Genomic DNA, 22,969 nt, shown 5'->3' on the forward strand with positions numbered 1-22,969 from the left:
TCTCTCTCTCTCTCTCTCCTCTCTCTGTCTCTCTCTGTCTCTCTCTCTCTCTTTCTCCCTCCTTTTTTTTCCTCCCTATTTCCTATTATTAGCCATCTGTGTTTTTCTCTAGTGATCCACACTAGTTTCAGCCATTACTGGCCCCTCAAGTTCATGGTATTCCACACAAGTGTAGACAGCATGGTGCTAATGTGCTAAACTTGTAGCCTAGAGTCACAAGCAACCTGCAAAACTTCTCATTTGTGTCCTGAACCGGATTAGAACGGAATTGGGAAATGCTTAACAAAATAAATAAAGATACAACACAACATAGATAATGTTAATTTGTGGTTTTCTAAGTCAATGTCTGTTTCTATCGGAATTTGACATCACTGGTTTAGTGGCCATGGCTCTGAAGTTGGTTTGGGAAGGCCTGGGTTCAAATCCTGTCTCAGACGGTACGATCATGGGCAAGTCACGTCATCTCTCTATTCTTCGGCTCCTGTATCTTAAAATGAAAGGATATAGAAAGATGAGAGTCTCCCACTGCATCCTGGGCCATTGCTGGTCATTTCGACTCTGGTCTTGCTACCGAACTTTGAGACTGGAGGAGACAGTGAGGCTGATTGCCTTGCACACCCCTGCCACACGCCAGACACGACATCACCTTTATGATGTCATCGAGCCTGTCCAAGAATGAAGGACAAATAGCAGCTCTTGCTGGGTTATCTTTCTTTCCCAAAGAGACTTTTTCCAGACTTCTCCATTTCTCTTGTAGGCACCACCCTCTTGCCATCTCCTAGTCCATGACATTGGCTTTATCCTGTTTCCTGTTCTCCCTCAGCCCGCGTAGCCAAGCAGCTGGAGTTTCCTTTCCCACCCCAGAATATTTCTTCCATCTTTATTCACGTTTCCACCACCTCAGTTCAGGCCCTCATTGCCTTTTGCCTAGGTCATTACAGTGGCCTCCTCTTTGGTCTCCCTGCCTGTTGTCTTCTCTCCCCAGTCCATCCTCCATACAGCTGTCTGGGTGTTCCCTTAAGCACAGATGACTGCCCCGTAAACTCCCTTGGTCTTACCTTACCTTACCAAGATCAAATATAAATTCTTCTCTTTGGCTATTAAAGCCCTTCACACCCTTGGCCCAGCCTGTCTCGAGGGCCTTAGCCACATCACTCCCCCATCCACGCTCTGCTATCCAGCCAGACTGGCTTTCTCTCTGGTCTTCACAATCCGGGGCTCCATTTCCTGCCCCCCCTATATTTCCATTGGCTATTGCCTATGCCCAAATTGCTTTCCCTGCTCACCACCACTTTATTACCATTTCTTTCTTCCTCTAAGACACAGTTTGAACATCAGCACCTGTGTGAAACCTTTTTTGATTCCTCTGCCCTTCCCTTCTGTTAGTGCCCTCCATTAGTGTCCTCCTTCCCTAATTATCTTGCATTTTACTGGTCTTTCATTCTCAATGTAAGTTATATGGGATGTCCCAAAAGTCTTAGTATATGTAGTTTTGGGTTTGTATTGAAGCTTTATTAAGCTCTGATAATAAAAATAATATAAAGCTTATTAAGGACTGTTAAGGAGTCCCCTGAACTGACACTGACAGGCTTTGTGTTATTTAGAAAATGTGGAAATTTCATTAAGCTCTAATAGCTTAAAATTGCACTAAGAATTTTGGGCCACCTGTGCATGTACATATTGACTCTACTGTTAGAATATCAGCTTCCCAAGGATCAGAATTGCTTCATTCTTTGAAGCATCTGTCCCAGTGCCTGCCACTTAGTAGGTTGTTGATTGTTGGAGTTTTCCTTGTTGATTGAGTGACTTGTGATCCTGGGAAAGTCCCTTAAGAGACAATGTTAGTAAGCTGAAAGTAGTATATATCCTGGAAAGCTTTGAGTGCCAGGCTAAGTAGTTTGGACTTTTAGTAAGAACATTACCTTTCCCAGGCTTCTGTTATATGTCAATAATTTACCCTTTGATTGGAGGATGGAACAAAAAACTTCTTTCAAAGCCTTCCTTTATAGAGGGTTCAGAATTTCCAGTGACCTTTTCATCTCCTATTTTCTGTGTGGTTTCTACTCCACTAATATCATGCTCCCAGGTTGGATAACCTCTGGTAGCCCCTGCCTCCATACGGCACCCTTTCCCCTTTGAGGGGTTGGGGACAGCAGATAGAGTGCAGGGCCTGGAGTCAGGGAAGCCTGAGTTCAAATCCTGCCTCAGACACTTACTGGCTCTGTGATCCTGAGCAAGTCATTTAACCCTATTTACCTCAGTTTTCTCATCTGTAAAATGGGCTGGAGAAGGGAGTGGCAAACAGCCCCAGTGTCTTTGCCAAGAAAGCCCCAAATGGGAGTCTTGATGAATCAGGCATGACTGAAACGACTGAACAGCAGTAACAACTTCCCCCATTAGATTGTAAGCTCCTGGAGGGCAGGAGCTCTTTCTTAGTTGTGTCTTTAGGGCTTAGTACTACGCCTGCTACTTAGTAGGCACCTAATAAATGTTTATTATATTGGCCATCTCTACATCTGTTTCTTGAGCCTGATGTGCTATTTCTATAAACCGTTTAAGATAGAAATCTTTTTGGGCAGCTAGGTGGTGCAGTGAGTAGAGCACCGGCCCTAGAGTCAGGAGGACCTGAGTGCAAATCTGGCCTCAGACACTTAACACTAACTGTGTGACCTTGGGCAAGTCATTTAACCCCAATTACCCTTCCCCCCTCCAGAAAGGAAAAAAAAAAAGAAATCTTTTTGACCTGCCTGTACATTCTTCTTCTTTCCTTCCCAATAACTGTCAATAGTGCTTCTGTCCCAGTCCATTCTTTCAGCTAAGACTGGCTGTTATTTTCGATTCCTCATGCCTTTCACTTCCCCTGTCTGTTATCTAATTGTAGTTCTCCTTACTGCCAAAATTTGGCCTTCCTCATTTGCTTCCCTTTATCTGGAGAATAGGGTACTTAAGGGCAGAGACTGTTTTGTTCATGCCCTGCACTGAATGAATTGAATCCTGCTGCCAAATTTTGATTATTGGAAGAAATGATTTACATTCATTAATTGCAGTTAATATTTATAGGCTCGAAGCTTCATACATTTCATTAAAGCCTAACCTTGATTAGCAGTGACAGTGCTGTCAGTTACTGGAACACGCCTTGTTAATGTGAAGTGGAAGATTGGTTAAATTCAGATGCTTCTGAAAACAAGTCTAGAACATGGAATTTCAGAACTGAAAGGGACAGTAGAGACGATCTCATCCAGATAAAGAAACTGTGACTCCACCTATCACCCAAATATAAGTCAATGTCTGTGACCCAACTTCACCTTCCACCTCCCATTTTCTCCACTCATATCTCTTTTTGTCCCCTGGTAGCCAGAAGGACTTTGAACCTTTGCTCACCATCTTAAAAAGTTTCTTTTATTTATTTATTTTTAGTTTTTAACATTGATTTCCACAAGATTTTGAGTTACAAATATTCTCCCTGTCTTTCACCTTCCCCCACCCCAAGATGGCAAGCCTACTGAATACCTTCCCCCATTCTGCTCTCTTATATTCTCCTCCACCCCCCCCCCCCCCCCGCCACTGTCTAGTAGGGCACGATGGATTTCTATACCCCAGTTCCTGTATATCTTATTTCCCAGTTGTATGTAAAAAACAATTTTTTTTAACACTTGTTTTTAAAACTTTGGTTTCCAGATTCTTTCCCTTCTTCCCTCTTCATCTACCCCCACTGGGAGAACGTGCAATTCAATATAGGTTGTACATGTGTAGTTACGCAAAACGTTTCCATAGTAATTATATTGTGAAAGACTAACTGTATTTACCTCCATCCCACCCCCCACTTATTCTATTTCCTCCTTTGACCCTGTCCCTTTTCAGAAGTGTTTGCTTCTAACTACCCTTTCCCCTAATCTGCCCTCATTTCTGTCATCCCCCATTGTCACCTTCTTCCCTATCTTCCTATAGGATAAAATACCCAATTGAGTGTGTATGTTATTCCCTTCTTAAGCCAAATTCAATGAGAGTAAGGTTGACCCATTCCCTTTCACCTTGCTGCTCTTCCCCTCCATTGTAACAGTTTTCTCTTGCCTCTTTTATATGTGATAATTTACCCTATTCAATCTCTCCCTTTCTCCTTCTCCTAATATATTCCTCTCCCACATCTTAATTTTATTTTTTAAATATTTTTATTTTTATAATAGATAATTTATTTTTTAGATATCATCCCTTCCTATTCAACTAATCCTGTGCCCTCTGTCTGTGTATGCATGTACACACATATACACACTCACATATGCATTTATACACACATACAGCCTCCTATGCATACATACATATGTATGTATATGTATATATTCCCTTCAACTATCCTCATATTGAGAAACGTCTCATGAATTACAATTATCGTGTTTCCATGTAGGAATGTAAATAGTTCAACTTTAACAAGTTCCTTATGATTTCTTTTTCCTCTTTACCTTCTCATGCTTCTCTTGTTTCTTGTATTTGAAAGTCAAAATTTCTGTTCAGCTCTGTTTTTTTCATCAAGAATGCTTGAAAGTCCTCTATTTCATTGAATGACCGTATTTTCCCCTGAAGCATTATACTCAGTTTTGCTAAGTAGGTGATTCTTGGTTTTAATCCTAGCTCCTTTGACCTCTGAAAAATCATATTCCAAGCCCTTTGATCCCTTAACGTAGAAGCTGCTAGATCTTGTGTTATCCTGATTGTGTTTCCACAATAACTCAAATTGTTTATTCCTAACTGCTTGTAATATTTTTCCTTGACCTGGAAACTCTGGAATTTGGCTATGGTATTCCTAGGAGTTTTCTTTTGGGGATCTTTTCCAAGAGGCATTCAGTGAATTCTTTCCATTTCTCTTTTGCCCTCTAGTTCTAGAATATGAGGGCAATTTTCCTTGAGAATTTCTCGGAGGATGATTTCTAGGCTCTTTTTAATTTTTGATCATGGCTTTCAGGTAGTCCAATAATTTTTAAATTATCTCTCTTTGGGGCAGCTAGGTGGTGCAGTGAATAGAACACTGGCTTCTGGAGTCAGGAGGACCTGAGTTCAAATCCGGCCTCAGACACTTAACACAAAAAAAAACCTTGGCCTTGGGCAAGTTGCTTAACTCCAATTGCCCTCCAAAAAGAAAAAAAAATGCAAAAAAAAAAAAAAAAAGAATTATCTCTCCTGGCCCTGTTTTCCAGTAAGATATTTTACATTGCCTTCTATTTTTTCATTTATTTGGATCTATTTTACAGTATCTTGATTACTCATAAAGTCATTAGCTTCCTTTGCTCCAATCTAATTTTGAAGGAGTTATTCTCTTCAGTGAATTTTTGAAATTCCTTGTCCATCTGGGCAATTTGGCTTTTTAAGGCCTTCTTCTCCTCATTGGCTTCTTTTCCCATTGAGTTAGTCTATTTTTAAGGTGTTATTTTCTTCAGTCAGGCTGTTGACTTGCTTTTCATGATTTTCTTGCATCATTCTCATTTCTCTTCCCAATTTTTCCTCTACTTTTCTTTCTTGATTGTCAGAATTTTTTCTTGAGCTCCTCCATGGCCTGTAACCAATTCATATTTTTCTTGGAAGCTTTTGATGCAGGAGTTTTTACTTTGTTGTCTTCTTCTGGTTCCATGTTTTGATCTTCTTTGTCCCCATAAAAGGGTTCTGTGGTCTGATTGTGCTTCCTGTTTGCGCATATTGCCAGCCAATTACTTGACTTTTGAGCTCTTTGCCATGGTAGAACTCTGCTTCCAGAGTGGAGAGAGCCGTGTCCCAAATCGCTGGGGTTTTCACAGTTGTTGTCAGAGGTCTTAGGAGGTTGCCCTCTCTACAGCCCCCACAAGCTTTGGCACACTGGAGTTCCTCACCCCAAGACCACCAACCAAGACTGTGACCCAGATCCAAGCAGGTAAAAGCAAGAGCGATTACTCTCTGAATGATCACTTGGTCCCCCTACGATCTGCAGGCTCCGGAGGTGTGCCACCTCTCACCCCAGGGGCAGGTGTCGGACCCCACTGTTCTGTATCCCAGTTCTAACAGAGTTCCCCATGGGCCTTTTACTTTCTCTTTGGCATTTATGGGTTGAGGAGTCTGGAACCGCCACAGATGCTGGTGATTCACTCTCCTGACGTCTGGTTGGCCGGTCTGTGCCGCTGATTTGTGCTGCCAGGGCTCTGGGCTGGCATGGCCCGGTTCGATAGACCCTTCCTGTCGGCCTACCAGGCTGTCTTCAGTGGGGGGTTCGTTTCTCTCTGTCCCTTTGTGGGCTCTGTAGCTCCTTTGTTTAGAGTCATTTTTTTTACTGATACTGGAGGTGGTTGGTGCGGGAGCTTAAGAAACTTCCTGCTTTTACTCCCCCCCTCTGCTCACCATTTTGTAAAGGTCATCAGCCTCCAAGTTTCCAGCTCACCTAAAGCTGGACTCACCCATTAATCAGTCAGAAAGTATGTATTAAGCATTTATTAGATGTGTTATGAACTGTGCCAAGCAGTGCACCCAATGCAGCGAATACAAAGACAAAAGTGAAACAATCCTTGACCTCAAGACACTTATGTGATAAAGGGGAGACTTTGTATGCAGAGATGATGTACGTAATCAGCCCCCAGACACTTTACATTTACCTAGAATTGTCACCAGGGCTACACAAGGGATAGAGGTAAGAGTAACAGCACTTATACAAAAGAGGCTTGACAGACAGCCCCTGCCCTCACAGAGTTTCCAGTCCAATTGAGGAACTGAAACTCAATAAACAAGAGATGAATTCCTAGACTGCTCCTGGATTTGGAGTCAGAAAACTTGAATTTTATGTCATGAGTGCCATTTACTAGAGGTGACCTTGAGCAAGTGACTTTCCTGGGCCTCGGTTTCTTCAGCTGTAAAAATGAGGGTGATGGTCTATATACTGCTTATCTCATGAGTGCTTATGAAGAAAGCACTTGGCAAAGTCAGCAGCGCCACACAGAAGACATTCTGGCCTGAGTGCCAGCAGGGCCAATCACAGTCTGTAGTTTAATGGTCAGGAGAATGAACTGAAGAAAGCAAAATCCTGGCCCAATTTAAGCATTGCTCTTTTGCCTTTTATTTTTCTTTCCTACTCCTGTCAAGACAGCCAACGCTGCATGCCGGACCTTGTGCTAAGTGCTGGGGCTACAAAGAAAAGCTAGAAAAAAAATCACCCTTAGATTGAGTATCCCCAGTCTGATGGGGAAGACTGCAGACAACTACATCCAAGCAGGCTCTGTACAAGATAAATCGAAGCTGGTCAGCCAGGGCAAGTGGTTCGCGTTAAGGTTTCTTGCAGAAGGGGAGACTTTAGCTGGCATTTGCAGGAAGCCAGGGAAGCCAGGAGATAGATGAAGAGGGAGAAAATCGCAGGCGTGAGGTCCGGCAGTGAAAATCTATGGAGTGAGAAGATGGAATTTCATGTAAAAGGAACAGGGAGGAGGCCAGTGTCATTGGGGTCAGAAACTACATGGAAGGGAGTAAGGGGCAAAAACTGAGAAAATAGGGAGGGGCAAGGTTATGAAGGGCTGTAAAGCCCAGGCATGGTGTTAGACCTTGATGGGGAGTGAGAGCCTTTGTTGGAAGCCCCATCCTGCTGCCTCATCATCCTAACAAAGGGATCCTGGATATCTTAGGTAAGTAAAGGAGAGGTGGCCCAGAAGGATTCTGTGGCTGCCTGCTGCTGCTGGACCAGCCTCCCTACTTCCTGCCTGTCCCCATACCTTACCACCTCCATTCCAGCCATAATCCCTCTCTCCTTCCCACAGAAACTTTGGAATTCCCTGCATCTTTTCTGGGCCATGAGAGCTGACTTGGCATTTTATCTTTCCCAGAGCTCAACACCCAGGCTTCTTCCCAATCAACTGCACCTCGTGGTGCTGTGACCCTGTAACCCTGTCTCCATTTCAGCCCCCCTTTATTTGTTAGCTTCCCTTAGAATGGAAGCTTCTTGAAGGTATGATGTGTCTTGTTTGCTTTTACTTGTGTTGCTGGCACTGAGCCAGTTCCTTGCACATAATAAGCATTTTGTCTGTCTGCTTGTCTATTGATCTATGTATCGCTTAGGCTGGTGGCCACTAGATAATGTAGGTTTGGGGCCCTACAACTCGTGTATCTACTAAAGATACAAGGGACTGACCCACACTCTTGAAATCATGGATCCTTCGAAATACTGAACTCTGTATTATATTGTGCTGGTCACTGAGGGAAGGTGCAGGGATGAGGGGCCATGAGACAGACGTATGAAGAAAAGTGATAGCCTTCTTGTAACACTTCAGGGTTTGCAGAGCACCGGGAGACAAGGGGTAGGACATAAGATGAGTCTAGAGTGTGTTGTAATTAGCTGAGGGAGGGCTGGCTTCTTGGAAAGGGCAGCAGGCACAGAACAGGGGCCAGGACATCCAGAAAAGGGTCAGCCATAGCTTGGAGGGCTGGTTAACTGGAATGCCTAGTGGGGGAGAGGGAGGTATGTGAGATAAGGCTAGAAAGTGAGGTGGGACCTAATGGACTGGGCCTTTCAGGAACACCCTGAGGCTGATTCCTATTTTGGTGGGTTTGTATTCCCTTCCCTGGACCCAAAGTAATTTTATCCCTCTCTGTTTGCCTTGTCCTATGGAGAAATCACTCCTGCTTCCCTTCTTCATCCCTTCCTTTTTATTGGCTGAATCATCCAGTTTGTTTGGGAGCTAAGCTGGCCTTATGCCTCTCTGCAGTGGTCCTGCACAGCTCAGCCTTTGCTTGCTAGCTTGATTTTCATTTTTCTTAAAAGCCCGTCCCCTTTGGCACTCTCTTCCAACCTTGTGGCAGCTTCCAGACCAGCAGATTGAAGGTTAGGATTGTGCTGCGGCTGGTGGAGGTTTAAAATTTTTTTAAAGAGTTCTTCGCTTGTCCCCAGAATAATGACTATAAGTGCTTTAGAAATGCATTTTATTAGATGTAAAAGTTCTTTGTCCATTATTACTTGTTAACAGAATTGGCAAATGAATGGAAAGGGATCACACTCCCCCTCCACCCAGTGTGACCTGCCCCCCTGGCTTATGGAACTTGCTCAGGGGAAAAAAGGTCAGCTCATGAAAGAGCTCATTGGAACATTCCTTCTTTTCAGGGAATTAGGTGCCCTGATTCATCGCTTTGTGCCTGAAACATGTAATAATGGTGGTTGTATTTTATGGCAGTCATCTCACGGCCCTTAGCTAACACACTGCTTTGTAAGCTGGACATTGGAAGCACTTGGGGTTCACAGCCAAAATGTCAGGGACCATAAGCCAAGTGAGAGGCTGGATCAGTCCCTACATTTTGTGATGGCAGCCTAGATCTTTAAATGGAGGCCAGAAGGCGGCATGATAGAGTGGGTTTGGAGTCCAAGGACCTGGATTCGAATTCCTTCTCTGATACTGACTGACTACCTCTCTGACTGACTCTCTGACACGGTTCATTTATATTCTTTGTCCCTCTGTTCCTCACCTCTACAATGAGAGTATTGGGCTAGGCGGCCTCCTAAGTTTCCTTCCAGCCCTAAATCAAAGATCCGATGATACATTTGTGGAGGGAGTCTGCCATCCTTTTTCCCTCTAATGTTGTTCAGTCTGTCAGTCATTCGACAAGCATCTATTAAACAGATATATTATTCCAGTAATGAGCCAAATGTTGAGGATGCGAAGAAAGGCAGAAACATAAGGCCCTGCTTTCAAGGAGATCGGAGGAAGGTTCAGGAGCATGAGGCGCAAGGGGCAGTTGAGGAGTTAAAGAATTAATGAGTGAATAAATGGAAAAGGGCATTTATTAAATGCTTACTGTGTTCCAGTCCTATGCTAACCATTGAGGATACCTTACCCCACTCAAAAAGGGAAAAAAAAGCCACACAGTTATCTGCAGGGAGCTTACATTCTAATTTTGTCTGACTCTTCGTGACCCCACTTGGGGTTTTCTTGTCAGAGATGCTGGAGTGGTTTGCCATTTCCTTCTCCAGCACATTTTACAGATGAGGAAACTGAGGCAAACAGGGCTAAGTGACATGCCCAGGGTCACACAGTTAGGAAGTATCTGAGGCTAGATTTGAACTCTGTGCCACCTAGCTGCCCTTACATTGTAATAGGGAAAGACAATATGTAGAGGGTACTAGAGTTGGAAAGGTGTGGGGCAGGGTGAGCTTACATGATTGATCTGGGACCAAACAAAATAAAGTGAAATCCATCAGAGCCCAGGGTCCCAGCTGTTTTGTTTTGTTTACTTTTTGGAGGGGGGAGGTTAGGGCAATTGGCATTAAGTGACTTGCCCAAGGTCACACAGCTAGTAAGTGTTAAGTGCCTGAGGTTAGATTTGAATTCAGGTCCACCTGACTCCAGGGCAGGTGCTCTATTCATGGTGCCGCCCCAGTCCCAGTTGTTTTGGAAGAAGGAAGAGGCCAGATCACTGGGAATATGTATATAGTATAACATCTTATACTTTTTGAAGCACTTTCAAAGACTTAATATTATTTGATCTTAACCCATTACAATAGTAACCTTTCCACAAATGAGGAAATTGATATTTCATTTTTAAAAAGTAATGAACAGTTTAAAATAATGTGCCTCCATCCCAATTGAGCACATTGGGGGGAAAATTTCTTTAAATCCCTCAATAAGGTTGTTTTTCTATATTATATTCTCTTTGTATTAATTGTTAAATTTCTGATCACTTTCTGATCATTCTATTAATTCATAAAGTTTTTCCTAGTTTCCTCTGAAATTATCTGTGTCATCACTTCTGGAACCCTAATACTACATTACATAAAAAAACAAAAACACAGTTTTGTTTGGCTTTTCCCTGCTAGGAAGATAACCCCTTAGCTGGCAGTTTCTAGCTGCCACAGAAGGAACTGTTAGAAATAAATAGTTTTATGCATGCAGATCTTTTTCCTTTTTCTTGATTTTTATTTTGGTGGGGAGGGGCACAGGATAGGTCTAGCAGTGGTATAATTGAGTCAAAGGGTATGTACAGTTTAGTGACTTTCTGGGCATAGTTCCAAATTGTTTTCCAGAATGACTAGACCAATGCAAAGTTCCATCAGCAGAACACTAGTGTGCTTGTTTCCCCACAACCCTTCTAGTATTTGTCATTTTCTTCTTTTGTTATCTTTGCCATTCTGATAGGGAAAGAACCTCAGATTTGCTTTAATTTGCATTTCTATAATTACTAGTGATTAGAGTTTTTTTTTTAATATATTAGTGATGTCTTGGGGTTTCTTCATTTAAAAAATACTTATCTTTTGACTGTGTATCTGTTAGAAAATGACTCTTATTCTCATACATTGGAATTTCTTACAAATTTGAATCAGTTCTATATGTGTCTTGGGAAAGATACCTTTATCAGAGAAACTTTTTTCAAAGATTTTTTTCCCTCAGTAACTTCTTTCCTGTTTAATTTTTACCACCTGTACATTAGATTTGTTTGTGACAAAACCTTTTAAATTTTATATAATCAAAATTAACCATTAGTAATGAAATTTTCCCCTACTCACAAATCTGAGAGGGATTTTTTTCCTTGCTCCTAATTTGTCTCTGATGTCACGTTTATGTATCCGTTTGGTACTTATTATGGTATATGGTGTGAAGTACTGGTCTAAGCCTTACTTCTGCCAGACTGCTCTCTACTTTCACAGAAGGTTTTTTGTTTATTTTTTTGCAAAAGGTGATTTCCTAACCCAGTCAATCTTTGGTTTTATTCTGTACTTTGCTAACATGTTTGTTTCTTCTGTATATTGTATACCTAATCAGTTCAACTAATCAACCTCTCACCCTTTTTTTAAACCAATATCAAATTACTTAATGATTACTCTTTGGTAGTTCAGTTGGGAAACTAGTGCTGATGAGAGTCCCTTCTCAATTTTTTTTCATTATTAACTTGACATTTTTGACTTTTTTGCTCCTTCATATGAATTTTGTGGTTATTTTTCAAGCTCTATAAAATATTCTTTGGATTTTTGCTTAGTACAGTGCTGAATAAATAAATTTAAATTGCAGAGGTTTCACCTTGTTGGTGAAAAATCAGTAGTATCATGGCATTTGGATAGGGCTTGCTAATCCCTTAAGACTCCCCAGTCAAAAACTTCTATATGCCACTTGGGGACAGGTACTGGGGCTGCCTCTTGTTTTTGTGTTTCCAGCATCTATCACTTGTTAAGTGCTTGAAAAAAAGCATTTTTTTTGGTCCCTTGACTCTCTCTGTATTATTATATTCATTTCTGGGCACTGAGTCAATAAGTACTTATTAAGCTCCATATGTATTAAAGAGAGATTACTGTGTGCCAGGCACTGGAGATAACAGAAGAAAGGCAAAAATAGCTCTTGTCCTCAAGAAGCTTGCATTCTAATGGTAATGCAAGACAAACTTGGCCTTTGGAAAACTAATTTTTTTTGGGGGGGGATGATGCAAAATGAACAAAATGTATTCAAAATCAGTGCACTTTGTGTAATAGTTATTTTGTTGCTATTACATTATAAATTCCTAAATAGGTAGGGACATTTTTGTGTCCAAAGTATCTGATATATGGTATATGCGCTTATTGTTTACAAAATGAACAAATTTGTTTAAATGATTGTGTTTATTTTTAACTTGTGAGACATGTTCAGGTAAATATGACTTAACCTTTTAAGAACTTTTTAGCCTTGATGTGTTTGCCTTCTGGGTAACGGTGAAATTTTTGGTTTAGATTTATTGCAGTAATTGTCTCAGGAGATAACGGTGCTTTCGGTGTCTGGCTGCACTTTTGGATAGTTGTGGAACCTTCCAGGCCTTGGAACAACCTTTGATTTGGAAGCTCATCCCAGTGTATTCATAATACACAGAGTTTACTCGTTCTGTTGTCATGGAGACAAACTGGCACTGGTTCCAGTCCTCTGCTGTTCAGGGCAAGCCAACCTAAAGGCAGACTGCAGATTTAGTCAGGCTACTCTTTAATCACTAGACACACAGCTCATCATGCTGCTGGTCTGTTGGGAAAAAAAAGAAGGATGTAATCAATCGTATCATTGGCTGTGTGTGTGGTTTCACTGTTACAGAAATTGATTTTTAAAACCAATCTCTTTTAGTGGTTTTTAATGGATATTTTCTGTTTCTTACATCAGCCCATAGTTGTCTCCAGTATCGTCTCCCTATCTTTCCCAAGAGCCATCCCACATGACAGAGTATTTAGTGAATAATCTGTGTACTTTGATAAATAAGATGCAATATGCCAGTTTTAATAGTATTATAATTTATATTATATTGCATTACATAAAATCATAATAATATGTCTCTAGCTCTAAGACAAGGATTCTGTCTGTGGAAATTCAGAACTAATGCAGATATAGGAGTGGTAGCGATAACTCGATTCTGTGTAGCTCTTAAATACTTAACACTGTGTTTTCCTCACGACCACTCTCTGCCTGAGGGAATACAGGTATTTTCTTATTTTTCCAAAGTCTCAGATTTCACTGGTGTGGGAACTCCTGGTAAGGAAATTGGCTTTACCAATGCATATGACCAACTACTGCACACTATACAGGCTTACAGATTTGCCTAAGGGAAAGAGACTTTCTCAGAGCCCTGTATGTAACGGGTGTGTATCCAAGGTGGGATTTGAACCTGACTTGGAGGTAACCACATATACATTATTCCAAACCACCTCTCAATACAGGTAGGGCCATCTCCATTTTTTTTCCCTTCACAAGGTGAAACTGAAACTTGAAGAGGCTGAGTTATTTGGGGTCATAGATTTAGAAAAGAAACCATTTAAGAAATGCTTGTTGCCTGACCAACCGACAAATTAACCCACCCAATGTTCTCTGACTCTAAATTCTTTGTTCTTTTACCTTTCAGAGTATAAGGGTAAAATAAAAGATAGATCCCAGCTACGTGCTCTAAGCAAGGGTGTGTGATGAGGGAGATCGTTTTTCCAAATGGGGACCCAGGAAGCTTTTCTGGAGGAGGTCGTGCCTGAACTGGGAAAGGAGAGTTTTCCATAGATACAGATTAGGACCTAGTGTTTCCAGGCATTTGGGACAGCCTCTGAATGAATACACAGAGGCAAGAGAGATTGGAAACAAGAAGAGAGGCCATTTGAGCTAGCATGGAAAAGTGGTGAGAAATGAGTAGGAATGGTAGGCCCTAGCCATTGTGGCGGTACTTAAATGTCAGACTGAACACTTAAACACGATGCATTTTTATTTTTCTTTAAAAATAAATAAGTACAGTGGGGCAGCTAGGTGGTGCAGTGAATAGAGCACTGGTCCTGGAGTCAGGAGGACCTGAGACCTCAGACACTTAGTACAAAAAAACTAGCCGTGTGACCTTGGGCAAGTCACTTAACTCCAGTTGCCCCTCCAAAAAGGAAAAAAAATTTTTAAAACTACATATAATTTGTTGTAGTTAGCATATCCAGCTCAAATCTGCTGATTTCTCCCCCCTTTATCACCTTGTATAGAGTTTCCTATATTTTTTATGCTTCATATTTATCCTTTTTATGGCACCACAATATTCATTTTGAATAAAATTTATTCAGTCTTCCAGTTGGCTATAAAGGTAATTTTTTTCCTCCTTTTTTACTGTTGAGAATACAGTAGGGGCAGGTAGGTGGTGCAGTGGATAGAACACTGATCTTTGAGTTAGGAGGACCCGAGTTCAAATTTAGCCTCAGACACTTACTAGCTGGGTGACCCTGGGCAAGTCATTTAACCCTGATTGCTTTAAAAAAAAAGGCAAAAATACAGTCACCTTGACTATACACACACACACACACACACACACACACACACACACACATGAACAGATAGGGCCCTTTTTCTCCTTTTTACACTGCTTTTGGGATAATGTCCTACCTGTGGAAGTTACTCGGTGAGAAGGTCAGACCAGCTTTTTTGACTTTTAGGTAGATTTAGAATTTGGAAAACACCTCAGAGGCCATCTCCCCTCCTCTTTCTTCATTTAGTGGACGAGGACAATGAAGTGATAGAACTGGAATTTGAATCCAGTTTCTGGATTCTGCCTTGTGAGCCAGTGGACTTTTCTCTGCCCTGTGAAGCCTGACGCTTCACGCAGGTACGCTGCTGTCCAGGATCTGTACTGGTCTGCACGCCCACCATCAGTGTACCACAGTGTTGCTTTTTGTCTTATAGGCCGTAGGAAGCCACGGAAGGTTTTTATTTAACAGCGTTTTATTTTTTACAGTTACATTTCTTCAGTTACAGTTTTCAGTGTTTGGTTTTTTTAGGTTACATATGTACGTTAGACATATTTCCATATTAGTCATGTCGTGAAAGAAGAATCAGAAAAAGGAAAAAGCACGAGAAAGAAAAAAGAGAGAAAAAAATCGTATGTTGCAATCTGCATCCAGACTCCATAGATCTTTCTCCGTATGTGGACGGCATTTTCCATCATGAGTCTTTTGGAATTATCTTGGATCTTGGTGTTCATTTTTTGAAAGACTTTGAGTTCCAAATTTTACCCCTCCCCTCCCTCCCAAGATGGCAAGCAATCTGACCTAAGTTATACATATGCAATCATGTAAAACATATATTTCCACATTAGTTGTGTTGTGAAAGAAGAAACAGAACAAAAGGAAAAAATCATGAAAAAACCCAAAAAAGTGAAAATAGTATCTTTTGATCTGCATTTAAGATTCCATTAGTTCTTTCTTTGGATGTGGATAGCATTCATGGAAGGTTTCTGAAGAGGTGAATGGTATAGTCAGACCTTTGCATCAGGAAAATGGTTTTGGCAACTATAGAGAAACTGGAATCAGGGAGACCAGCTAGCCATTTATCAGACAGAAGGAGAGTTGAGAGCCTGGATTAGGGCAATGGCCCTGAGAATGGGAAGGAGGATCCCATATGGGAGGACAGAGATGCTATGGCATAATATGTAGGACTTGGCAACTGGTTGGGTGAGGGTGGGCAGTGTGAGGTAAAAGAAAGAGGTAAAGGCCACTTTTTAAGTTTGTGGGGTTGAGGAAGCGCCTTGGTTTCCTTAATGGAAACAGGAATGTTGGGAGGAAACATGGATTCTGAAATTATAAGCAGCTATTGGGAGTTTACTAGATAATAAATGACATAGCATTTGCTCCCATGTAGGGTGAATGAAAAAAACTTACTTTTCCCCTTTCATTGTTGAATTTTTTTTTTGGCTTGTTAACAATATATTTTTGCAATTTTGAAAGTTTATTTTGTTTGAAAAATAATTTTTAAGTCAGAGATGAAATCCTCTGAGATGAACACATTTCATGTTGTCTTTGACATTCATAATAGTTCAGGAGAAAACGTCTCTTGGAAAGGTAGAAAGGTGGCATTCATTTTTCCATGTTCTTCTTCCTTTCCCTCATGCACAAAACAACATTCACCCATCCTCAACATAGTGCCCACAGTGGTGCTTCATTTGTCTAGAACTAAGTGAATGAGGGCATCTGGGTGGTGCCGTGATGCATAGTTACATTACTAGCTGGGTGACCCTGGGCAAGTCATTTAACCCTGATTGCTTTAAAAAAAAGGCAAGAATGCAGTCACCTTGACTATACACACACACACACACACACACACACACACACACACACGAACAGATATGGCCCTTTTCCTTTTTACACTGCTTTTGGGATAATGTCCTAGCCGTGGAAGTTACTGGGTAAGAAGGTCAATCTTCCTGAGTTCAAATTCAGCCTCAGACACTTACTAGCTGTGTGATCCTGGACAAGTCACTTTTCCCTGTTTGCTTCAGTTTCTTCATCTGTAAAATGAGCTGGAGAAGGAAATGGCAAGCTACCTACTGTGTTTCCCCGATAATAAGACCTATCCCGAAAATAAGCCCTCCTCTTACTGTGTAAGATTCCTCTAAAATAAGCCCTCCCCCCAAAATAAGCCCTATTGAGATTGCTACTGTAGTGAAGGTGATCCCCTGAGCTACACCGCGCTCCGAGCTGCATCCAATCAGAGCTGCAGCAGTGAGCGCATCATCCTGTTCTTCCCCAGTGATTTGCTTATTGAATAAAGGTACATTTTTTTGTTCACATTTACCTGTTTATTAAAATTGCTGTCAATGTTCATTAAAATAAGCCATCCCCTGAAAATAAGCCCTCTGGTGTTTTTCTGTCCAAAAAAAAAAAATAAGACAGTGTCTTATTATCGGGGAAACACAGTAAGTATCTTTGCCAAGAAAACCCCAAATGAGGTCATGAGGAATTGGACAAGACTGAAATGACTGGACAAGTGAATTTTATTTACATTTGAATTTTTGTATTTCTTTTCTTTGGCCACACAGACTTCTTAAACTCTAACGGTATTTCACTGAGCCCTAGAATATTAAAACTAGATGGGATCAAATGAGATAATATTTGTAAAGTTCTTAGCACATAGCAGATACTTGATAAATACTTATTCCAAACCCTGGATGGGGCTATGGAAGCCAATATCCTTATTTATATGTGGAAAAAGACACAGGCCCTGGAGCCAGGAGGACCTGAGTTCAAATCCAGCCTCAGACACTTAACATTAGCCATGTGACCTTGGGCAAGTCACTTAACCCCAATTGCCCTACCTTTCCCCCTCCAAAAAAAAGCAAAAAAAAAAAAAAGACTACTTATTTAATGTTGGCCATTGCATAACTCAGTGACCCAGTTAGTTTTTTTTTTTTTTAATTTAATCACCTTTTATTAGGGGACAGTTTGGCGTTTTTCATTTGTGAAAGTCATGATTTCTAACTGGGTGCTATAATTATTTTTTTCTTCCACATGAAACAAAATTTTTCAAGCTTACACCAAAAGTTCTTAACCTGTGGTCCTCAGACCCCTGGAGGTTACATGAAATTAGATAGGAAAAAAAATGAACATAATTATTTCACTAACTTCTAACTGAAATGGAGCTTTTCCTTCAATTATTTGAAAATACTATTCTAAGGAAGAGTCCGTAGGCTTCATCAGATTGCCATGGTGGTCTGTGATACAAGGCTTCACCACACTGCCAAAAGCGGTCCAAAAAAACCTGAGGACAGATTCTGTTGACTTCGTTGCAGTCTAGTTTCTGTACCTCCTTCATTTATGACCAGCTTGTAGAAAGGAAGTAGATGACTTTATCGCGGAATCAACAAAACCTATGCCCCTAAACAGGAAGACTTCTTCCCCATTCAGGTCTTGGTTTTGTGGTGAACTCTGGAGGAAAAGCTGCAGAGCCTCTGTAATGAAATGGGTATTTTCTTAAAATATAAGCACCACACCCTAACTAAAAACCCTAATTCCTTCTTTGCAGCCCCTCCCTCCCCCAGCTTACAGTGCAAATATTTAAATATATTTGTACCCTGTTTTGCATTTATAGGAGATGTGCAAAGCAGCCATCTGCATTTTGAAGTAGGAAAATAGATGAAAGTCATGGATGTAATTATTGGCCTTCAACAGATGAATTTTCATTTTAGGACAGGTGCCTGGGCAGGGAGAAACAAATGTTCTTGCAGTAAAATTATATTAATAATATTTTGATCACCCAAATAAATTTTATTTTCTTTCTATTTTGTTCAGTTTCCACATGCTGATTACATTTAATATGAAAATAGAAATTTGGGGAATTTTTTTTCTTTTTTCCTTTGATTGCTAGTATCTGCAAAAGCATACTTTGTATTTTTCTCTCAGTATTTACTGTTACTTATTGAAGTTTAGCTACAGAGCTATTTGGGACTTTTCTCCACTCCAGTGCCCCTCCCTCTTTTTAGAAATGAGTTACTGAGATTCAGATAAGGGACCATTAAGTGGCCTCCAGGTCACATAGGGTCAGGGGGGAAAAAGTTAATTTTCCCTCTTCATTGTTGACTATAGCTGTAATCAGCAATCATTTTCTGACTATCTAAATCCAGTGGCCTTTCTACATAACATGCCACCTTATTTAAAAAAAAATCTCTTAGGATGAGAATGATTTTAAAGTGTTACAGGATAATTAAACCTGAAGGATCTAGGGACTAGGTTAGTTTCGTGTATTAGCATAATGAGTACCTGGAGAAATTATTTTATTTTTTGAACTTTAAATATTTTTCCCAATTACATGTAAAGATAGTTTTCAACATTCATTTCCAAGTTTTTCCCCTTCCTCTTCCCCTACACAAGACAGCAAGCAATCGGATATACCCATAGGTATATACCTCTATGCCCGTGCAATCATGTTAAACGTATTTCCACATTAGTCATGTTGTGAAAGAGGAAACAGAGCAAAATATAAAAAAACCATGAAAAACAAAGACCCAAACAAAAAGAAGTGAAAATAGTCTGCTTCAATGTGCATTCGGACTCCGTAGTTCTTTCTCAGGATTTGGATAGCATTTTCCATCATGAAACTTTTGGAATTGGCTGGGATTATTATATCACATAATTTTGCTGTTACTGTGTATAATGTTCCGGTTCTGCTGACTTTGCTTTGTATCAGTTCATCTAAGTCTTCCCAGATTTTTCTGAAATCTGGCTGCTGATCATTTCTTATATTGCACAGTAGCGTGCCATGACATTCATCTAACACAGCTTGTTCAGCCACTACCAAATTGATGGGTGTCCCCTCAATCTCTAATTCTTGGCCACCCCAAAAAGAACTGCTATAAATATTTCTGTGCATGTAGTTCCTTTCCCCCTTTTTATGATCTCTTTAGGATACAGACCTAGTAGTGGTATTGCTGTATCAAAGGGAATGCACAGTTTGCTTGCCTTTTAGGCATTATTCCAAATTGCTCTCCACAATGATCGGATCAGTTCACAACTCCACTGCAATAACTGTCCCAGAAATTGTGCTTTTTAAAGGTATAGGAAGAAAAGGTTAAAAACAATGTCTATAGGATAGGGACAAGGATAAAATGCGAGGGAATTCAGTGACTGCCAAGCTTTGCTAGCTGAAGGAAATTGGTTTGTGTGGGCTATCTGTGAAAAGCTATAGCTGGTGTATGAACGGGTGTACTTTGTTTTAAGGTCGGGAGTTGGGGGAGCATGCTTGTTATTTGTTTGAGTAATTGGCAAGCTCCATTGGTGAACTTAAAATATGACTTAATGTACCTTGTCCAGCTGTGTGCCACCTGTTGAGAAATACATCTGTTTACATAAAATAAAGAATGCTTCCATCGACAGCATGTGCTGAACCATGAGACTGGTCACCTTGTCACACTTCACCGTCGTCTTGACTTATAGCACTTAGAAGCAAGATGGTTCTAGCCGTGTGACCTTGGACAAGTTACTTAACCCCAACTGCCCTCCAAAAGGCAAAAAAAGAAGAAGCAAGCTGGTTGAGGAGATTGACCATGCTGTAGAAGAACATCCACCTGGTGAGGTTAAGATACTTAGGGGAAAATTAGCCCCCTGAGGTCGCATCGATGTGGAAGATGTTAAAAACAGAAAGTTCGTGGCTTTTACCACCAGCCAGTTTTTAATGCACCCAGAGGTTTTTCATTCTTTGGGTTTGCTGGGCTGTGGTTTCATCTCACAAGCTCTGTGGTTCTGAGATACACTCTGCCCACCTGGCCCCCTGGAGCTAATGTGGGTCTGAAAACTAATACAGCGTCAGCAAACGTGCTGAGGATTGTTTTGAGGTTTAGACCCCGTTCCTAAAGTGACATCCTAGGTGTCAGGTGGTGTCCCAGAGGGGAGGTTTTATTTCTTGGCTCTTTTGATGTTCCAAAGAGGGGTTTTGTTCCTTCTGAAGATGGCATTTTCCATTTAGAATTGTGGTTTCTCCCTTTAAAACATCTTGGCGTCAGCAGATCTGCAGAGGTTCATGCAGTTACCCCTTTTCCCACGTGGTCCCACTGGTGTCCCTGTTGTTGATAAACATGTGTAATTGCCACTGTGCACAGTGAGTGCATCTGCTCCCTTAGTATACAAATATCTATATAGTGAAAAGAGTGTTAGATTTGAAGCCAGGAAAACCAGAGTTCAAATCCTGCCTCCGGTTGTAAGATCCCAGATGTAGACCTTGAAAGGAAGCTTAGAGGTCATCTACTCTACAGATGAGGAAACAGGCCCAGAGAAATGAGTGACTGGCCCAGAGCTATAAAGAAAGTGGCTGAGCTGGGATTCAACTTGGGTCCTGTGACTGCAAATACAAGTCTCTTTCCAGTTTACCAGAGGGACTCCTGATAGTAGTGTGGGACCGTGGGAAGGTTAACTAACCTCTCTGAGTCTTGTTTTCCTCCTGTTGGAAAATAATCGCCGTAGTTCCCATCCTTACAGGATTCTTTATAATTAAATGAGACTGGGGCAGCTAGGTGGTGCTCATAGACTTGAAGTTAAGGAGACTCATCTTCCTGAGTTCAAATCTGGCCTCAGACACTTACTAGCTGTGTGACCCTGGGCAAGTCACTTAGCCCATTTTGCCTCAGTTCCTTATCTGTAAAATGAGCTGGAGAAGGAAATGGCAAATCATTCCAGTATCTTTGCCAAGAAACCTCCAAATGGGGTCACAAAGGGTCAGACACAACTGAAATGATTGAACAACAACATTGGTTCCAAGGTTATATTTTTCACAGTGGAAAACATCCCTCTAGCCATGTCCCAGCATCAATTCCCAAACGGTTCACATTGGGATCAGGGGGCCATGACAGTGAAATGATAGTGATAGTTTTTTCCTCCAAGATATTAAATAGGGAATTTGTATCATTGCACTTTTATGTAGCACATGTGGAATATAAAAATAGACTTAATTTTCCATTTTGTTCCAGAATTTCCCCCATCATCCCTTTATTCTGGGGTTGTTAAACATTTAATTACACCAATTTTCATTTTAAGGGCATTTATGGCTAGTGATATATTTCAAATCCTGAATTTAGAAAAGTGAAATGAATTTAGGAAGTGCTAAGCCAGATCTGGTGGGGGTGTTTTGAGGGGATTATGAAGTTTGCCGACATTCCTGTGTGGTGAGAGCATTGTTACCTCTAGGAATTGTTCTTTCCCTTGAGCCCCACGCCAAAGAGCCATTCATGCCTAAGTCCTGGCCTGTGTTAGACCTTGTGTGCCCGGAATGCCTCACATACCTCAGATCCTGACTCTCTTGGTTCCAAATGAACCATCTCCCTGTATCTATGCAGGAGCGAATGTGGGCATCACAGTTTGTGAAAGCCCAAAGCTAATCACCATGATAACATATTTTAATGGTATTTTTCAAAGCACTTTCTCATAAATGATTTTACCATTGTCTCAACAATCTTTTGGGTGAATATTACTAATTATTAAAGAAGCAAGAAACACCAAGAAGTTGTGACTTCCTTAATGGGGGCATACATGATCTTGGTGGCTGAACTAGGATGTTAAAATGCTGATCTCTTGTCTGGGAGTTGAGTGATAGCTTCTACTATGTTTAATTGAAGAAAGGAAAGCAATGTATGAACTTGAAACTGATTCCTGAATCTAGTCTAAAATACTAACATCTTCATTAAGCCATGCTTGAAGTGAGAGATGTATAGATTTCCGTGTCACTGGTTTCCTAGAATTTTATTGACTGGATGATGTATACATACATGCATACACACATACATATTACACTTATGTTTTATAATTTATGCATATGTGTATACATACAAACACATACAGAAACCATGAAGTATATGTGTTTATTTCACACATTCATTGTATTTATTGACATATATGCATATGTGTGTGGACACACATATACATATATTTATATTTATCAGGGCTGCTGGCCTAGGAAGCTAGGTTACCTTTTCCCACCGAGGGACCCCCGGGTCTGAGTTCATATTGAATTTTGCATTCAACTATGTCTTCTAGAAAGAGGACTCCAGAATGTCCTTGGTGTCTCTGAATCATTATGCCCCAACCCCAGAATAGAACTGTTCCCTTCTTTTCCAGATGGGCCATCTAAGTTGGGCTGTTTATAGGAGAAATTTTGGGACAGTCACTTAATCAGATCTTCGGTTTGGCTCATGACTAGTATTGTGCAAAAAGGGACCTCGAAAGACTGAATGAATGAAGCACACATCTTTGGACGTGGTTGATGCAGGAATT

General features: G+C 40.9%; 1 protein-coding gene across 1 annotated transcript in view; it reads left to right on the top strand.

Annotated features, from left to right (window-relative positions):
- The window catches only part of CYFIP1 (cytoplasmic FMR1 interacting protein 1), a 174,961-nt gene that overhangs the window by 36,899 nt on the left and 115,093 nt on the right, over positions 1 to 22,969 (top strand). The window lies entirely within an intron of this gene.

This window comes from Petaurus breviceps, unplaced genomic scaffold (genome assembly GCF_028583685.1).
Source record: "Petaurus breviceps papuanus isolate PSGF00001 unplaced genomic scaffold, PetGlider_PUasm1.0 90849, whole genome shotgun sequence".
NCBI lineage: Eukaryota > Metazoa > Chordata > Mammalia > Diprotodontia > Petauridae > Petaurus > Petaurus breviceps.